The sequence below is a fragment of the Gekko japonicus genome, unplaced genomic scaffold (assembly GCF_001447785.1).
Source record: "Gekko japonicus isolate JY-2015 unplaced genomic scaffold, Gekko_japonicus_V1.1 scaffold2572, whole genome shotgun sequence".
Classification (NCBI taxonomy): Eukaryota; Metazoa; Chordata; class Lepidosauria; order Squamata; family Gekkonidae; genus Gekko; species Gekko japonicus.
The window spans coordinates 68456-74992 of NW_015164274.1; the positions used below are offsets into that span (position 1 = coordinate 68456).

General features: G+C 48.0%; 1 pseudogene; it reads right to left on the reverse strand.

The window, feature by feature from the left end:
• Nucleotides 1-1252: 1252 nt before the first annotated feature.
• On the reverse strand, nt 1253-2296 carry LOC107108328 (annotated as a pseudogene).
• Nucleotides 2297-6537: the final 4241 nt, after the last annotated feature.

The window sequence follows — 6537 nt, forward strand, 5'->3', positions numbered from 1 at the left end:
CAAAAGGTGGATTACAAAATGGGGGGGGGCTGACACCATAAAATGTCGAATAGCAGGACTAGGATTACAGACCTGGAAAACAATGCTGATAAACAAGAAGAAAAACCTGCCTAAGGCATCCAATACCATAATGCAGAAAACTGGTTACAAAAGTAGTAGCCAAAGCATACAATGCAATAGACTACAGTCGTATTGTAAAAGCTACTTTGTGAGTTATTACATTACATTACTATTCTAATCCCTTTATAAAAATGCCCTCCTGAACATTTCTGTTTTGCACATTCTGTGAAATCATAGAAGTGTAGGGGCCTTCCTGACCTCCTCAGGTAGGCTGTTCCACTAGGAGACTTTGGAACTCATTATTTGAGAGGGAAAAGATTGCTATGATTAATACATTATGTGAATGTTCTGAGAAATCCCTTCCCATTCAGTGTGGTGTGATGTATGAGCATGCATAAAGACCTTGTTTCTAAATTCAAGTACCAGAATAAAAGAAAAATTGCATGAATGACATTCACTTCTGTCAAGTACGAGAATCAACACAGCTAGTGAACAGTGAATCAGCTTTATTTAACGGTCAGAAGAAATCAGAATGAGACAAAAACATAGAGCAACAGGCTCTCTTTTAAACAGTCCGGGCTTAGGTAGCCATGCCCACATGTCAGCTAACAATCAATAACTATTTACAGATAAGGTCCAATCAGAGTGCTTCCCTCCAGAACACTGCGCAGCTCTGATTGGTGTATTGGTTCAGACTCAAGCTTAACATAGGTTTCAATACATAACAATTCCTCCCCCCTAAGACGGGACAACCTGGGAGCACACATAATCTTTGAGATAAGCAGGAGGCTGCTTGCTCCGTTGAGACCGTCTTAATGTTACAGCTGGGGGACTGATTGACGTTTCCCTGTTGGTAGGGTTTTCCATCATACCTTGGGGGCAGTTTCCCTGAAACCTGTCTTCAGGTGGGTAACTGGTTTCAGTCGTGATACTGGGTTGTTCTCCCTCTTGGGAGCTGTCTGAGCTCGGAAGCTCTACCCGTTTGTCTGGAAAGGGTACGTCTGCCACCGCAGTATTTGGCTCAGGGTTTACCTCAACCCACCTTTTCTTTAGCTGGTCAATGTGTCTTTTAAACACTCGACCATCAGCTAATCTTACAGAGTAAGTTTGGGAACCCAGTACCTTGATTATCGTTGCTGGCAACCAATGATGCCCTCCAGCATAGTTCCTTGCATAAACATACTCTCCCTCCTCAAAACCCCTGGTCTGGGTCCATATGGTCGAGGAGAGTTGTTAAGCGTCGGCCCATTAGCATCTCTGCTGGGCTTCGCCTGGTCACTGAGTGCGGCGTGACATGCTGGTGCAGGAGGAACAATGCCACCTTTTGGCTCCAGTTGCCCTGCAGTCGGCTAAGAGTCTCCTTAGTGGTCCGCACCATTCTTTCAGCCTGCCCATTAGTTGCCGGGTGGAATGGTGTGGACGTGCTATGCTGTATAAGATTTGCCACCAAAAACTCTTGAAACTCGGAGGCGGTGAAACAAGTCCCGCGGTCGGACACGAGAGTGTCAGGCAACCCATGAGTTGCAAAAATGCAGTGCAGCACATTAATTACAGTAAGTGCAGTCATCTTAGAGGTCGGGACCACCTGTAACCATTTTGAGTATGCATCGACAACTATCAGGAATATTTGGCCCTGAAATGGTCCCGCAAAGTCGATGTGGACTCGCTACCAGGGCCGGTGACACTTCTCCCATTGCTGTACTGGGGCATATGGGGGATCAGGCCGGGACAGCTGGCACTCGTGACATCTCTGTACCCAACTCTTGATATCCGAGTCGATTTTCGGCCACCAAAAATAGCCCCGAGCCAGCCCCTTCATTCGTACAATGCTGGGGTGGCATTCGTGCAGTGCCTCAAGGAACTGAGATCTCAGCTTAGGGGGAACCACCACCCTGTTTCCCCACAATAAACATCCCCTGTGTACAGAGAGTTCGCATTGCCACGATGCAAACAGCTTGAATTCCTCAGCGACGCGCCCCACCGGCCACCCCCTCCACACCCATTTGAGCACCCTGGCGATTGTGGAGTCCTTGGCCGAAGCGGTTGCAATGTCTGATGCGTGCACTGGAGGTTTAGCCAGTTCCTCGAGGGCCATCACCTCGAACACTGGTGCCGGGTCAGAGTCCAGTTCAGGTAGGGGACAGCGGCTGAGGGCGTTAGCATGCCCCATGTTCTTGCCAGGCCGATGCTCCAGTACATAGTCATATGCTGACAAGAACACTGTCCAGCACAACATCCTGGCCGATAAGATGTTGGGAGTCTGTGTCAGTATTCTATGTATAGTTAAGTCATGCTGTAGATCATAGGCATCTAACTGACAGGAGCTGACAGCTCTAAGTGTCATGAGAGCTGGCTCTGACTGGTTCTGGCTGGCTACTGCTAGAGCTAATTAGCACTGAGTCACAGTGACTCAGCATTGGCTCTGATTGGCCAATGGTTGTATATATTCAGTGATGTACAGAACTGTTCATTCCTTCTTGGAATGCGAGTGCAGCGGAGCATTACGTCACTCAGTGTAAAGATTTGGTGAGAGGCTTGTATAATAAACTGTATATTATTTGTACATAAGCCTGAGAGACTCCAGTCTTTATTGGATACCATTGCACCCATGTTTGGTCTGCTGTGGGCTAACACCGCGAAATACTGACAGTCTGGCGGTCTGGCACGAAAATTCCCAGGAGGGGCTTATAGTCAGTTACCATAACGAAGGGTCTCCCATAAAGAAAGTCGTGAAGTTTTTTCACGCCAGCCACAAGTGCCAATCCCTCTTTGTCTATTTGTGCGTAGTTCCTCTCAGCTGCAGTGAGTGTCCTGGAGTAATACGCAATTGGTGATTCCCTTCTGTCCGCCATTACGTGGCTCAAAACAGCCCCCCTTCCGTCCGCCATTACGTGGCTCAAAACAGCCCCCACCCCATAAGGTGATGCATCTGCAGCCAACACCAGCTGCTTAAACTCATCATAATGAGTGAATACGGCATCAGATGACAGTAAGGATTTAATCACCTGAAAAGCACAGTCGTGCTGCAAGCCCCACTCCCACTTAGCCCCCTTGTTTAGGAGCTTGTGCAATCGTTCCGCAATAGAAGCTTTATGGGGTAAAAACACATGATAAAAATTAAGTATGCCCAAGAAGGACTGAAGTTCCTTCTTGGACCCAGGTCTTGGGGCATCTGTAATGGCCTGTACCTTACCCATTGTACGGTGTACCCCATCGGCATCGATCAAAACCCCCAAGAATTCCACTTTGGGCACTCCCAAGTGGCAATTCAATTTCTTTACTTTTAACCCTGCCGCTTAGATACGGCCCAATACAGCCCTGATGCGCTCCATCAGTTTGTCTTTGTTTCTCCCGGCGATCAAAACATCATCAAAATATGGGACTACCCCAGGCAGGTCCCTCAACAATCCCTCCATTAGGCCTTGAAAAATACCTGGGGCAATGTTTACCCCAAATTGCAATCTGTTCACTTTAAACGCACCCCTGTGCATACCGATTGTTTGTGCTATAGTGGCTTGGGGGTCTAGATCTAACTTGGCAAAGACTTTACCTTCTCCCAAGGATGCTAGCACATGGCTAATAACTGGAACAGGGGTATGAGTGTTGCTGTAGTGCCTTGTTTATCGTGCACTTATAATCAGCACAGATTCTTACTGACCCGTCAGGCTTCATTGGTGTCACAATAGGAGTCTCCCATCTCGCATGCGATACCGGTTCTAACACACTTTGGGCCACAAGTTTTTCAAACTCGGCCTCAATACGTGGTTTCATGGAAAGGGGCACCTTTTGATACTTTAGCCGTATAGGCGCTACTGAAGGATCTAACTCAAAGGTTACCAGCGGCCCTCTATACATTCCCAACATACCATCAAATACATCAGCAAATTCAGTATACAGTGCATTCAATTTATTTGCACTGACCTGGTTAATCCCGCTAACAGCAAATCCGAGGGCCTCGAACCAGTCCAATCCCAAAAGGCAACAATGAGGCTCAGTGACTCTCGGAACCCCTTAAATTGTACCTCAAACATGGCTTCCCCAGCCACAGGAATGCATCTCCCCTGAAAATCGGAGAGGTGAATGCTGCTCGGTTTCAAACGCCGACAATTACAACACGGAAACAATTGCTGCAACGTTTCTGATGAGATGACAGTCACAGCTGATCCCGAGTCGACCTCCATCTCACATGGTACGGCATTCAGTAGGACGGTGACGTGGATCTTCTTCCTAGACCGTAATCCGGTCTTTAGGATGGTCGATGGGCAGGAACAGCAGTTGGTCAGATGGCAATCTGTAGACCTAGCATTGTCCTGGCTGCGAACCTGGGGACGTGCACGAGGAGACGACGGTGGTGTCCTTTCTTGACCTGCAGACCTTGACCAAATGGCCTCACTTGTCACAGGATCAGCAAACGTTGTCCTTCACCCAGCAGCGATCCAGCTCGTGGTCTCCGCCGCATCTGGCAAAGTGCCGCTTGGCCCTCAGAGCTCGAGAGTGGTTGACGTCATCACACTCACCTTTGGACTCGTTGATTCATGGTGTACTGACTTGCTGGCACCCTGTTGGCTTGGGGTCAGGTTCTGATGCACTTCTTGGGTTGCCCTCTCCGTGGCCTCAGCAGCTACAGCTTCTGAATAGGCCACAGCGTAGGTGAGGGCTTGCCGGGCAAACAGCCACTGCTGCAGCTTCTCATCCTTCATGCCATAGACGAGCTGGTCGAGGAGCGCTTCCTCCAGGTCAGAGAAGTTGCACGGGCATGCAGCCTTCCTTAATGCTGACATGTATTCAGCTATCGTCTCGTTGGCCGCCTGAGACCATTTATAGAATGCGTGCTGACTAGCGATCTGCGATGGTTGCGGCGTGAAATGCCCTTTCAGCTTCAACTTCAGGTCAGCCAGGAATACGTCCTTGATCTTAGCGGGCGCCACCAAGGACCAAGCAACATCGAATACAGCTCTTCCACAGGAACTGGGGAGCGTCACCTTCTGCTGGTCTTCATCATTGACCTTGTTCGCCTGGAGGTGGAACTTGAATCTGGCAAGGTAGGAGTCCCAGTCCTCGAGGTCTGGTTCAAACGCTTCGAACCGCGGGTTGACAGCCATTACTGTTCGGGGTGCAGGCACTGGAGCCGCTTGATCAGCCGGGTCTCGTTCTTCTGCCCTGGGTCCTTCGGGGGCTTCTCGGTCGTCTGCCATTCTGGCGTTGATTCAGCGGGGCTGCCTACCCACTCTAGAATCCTATTCTCGTCACCAACTTTTAAGTACGAGACTCAACACAGCTAGTGAACAGTGAATCAGCTTTATTTAACGAAGTCAGAAGAAATCAGAACGAGGCAAAAACATAGTGCAACAGGCTCTCTTTTAAACAGTCCGGGCTTAGGTAGCCACGCCCACATGTCAGCTAACAACCAATAACTATTTACAGATAAGGTCCAATCAGAGTGCTTCCCTCCAGAACATTGTGCAGGAATTAATTCTTGTCACAGCAGAACATTGTTGAGGTTTTTTAGAAAAAGAATAAAACATATAATTATTGATTGGAAGCCTGCTTTCTTTTTTCAGGCATCATAGAGGGTTGGATCTGGATTTGAACAAGGCTGGCAGGAGGCAGGAAGTGGGGGTATAAAATTCAGGGGGTCCAAGTCCTTGGAGGGCCCATGAAGCCAGCATTTTCCTTTTGATGCGGATTTTCCTTTTGATGCACTTCTGGCTGCAGAAACTAGGGGCACAGTGACGTCTGAGCACAGGAAAAGGCACTTTGACTATTGGCTAGACTCGTCTTTCTGCAAGACTGAAGCAAAGCAGTAGCTAGTGTCTTTTCCTTAATTTCCTCTCCTATTTTCTACTCTTTTCTCATTCATTTCTCTCTCCCTCCACCAAATTTTTTCTGTGTCTCCCCCGTTTATTTTCAAGTCTTCATCTAAGCTTATTTTACTCTCTATTCTGCTTTACAGTGGAATATACTTAACAGTATATTAATAGATGGGAGTACCAGACCACCTCACATGTCTCTTGAGAAACCTGTATAAGGGCCAAGAAGCGACAGTTAGAACCGGATATGGAACAACTGATTGGTTCAGCATAGGAAAAGGAGTACAACAAGGATGTATATTGTCACCTTGCTTATTTAATATATATGCAGAGTACATCATGCGAAATGCTGGCCTGGATGAATCACAAGCAGGAATTAAGATTGCTGGGGAAAAGATCAACAACCTCAGATATGCAGATTATACCACTCTAATGGCAGAAAGTGAAGAGGACCTAAAGAGCCTCTTGCTCAGAGTAAAAGAGGAGAGCGCAAAAGTGGGCTTGAAGCTCAACATCAAAAAAACTAAGATCATGGCATCCGGCCCCATCACTCCTTGGCAAATAGAAGGGGAAGTCGTGGAAGTAGTGACAGACTTCACGTTCCTGGGATCCCAGATCACCACAGACTGTGACTGCAGCCATGAAATTAAAAGACGCCTGCTCCTTG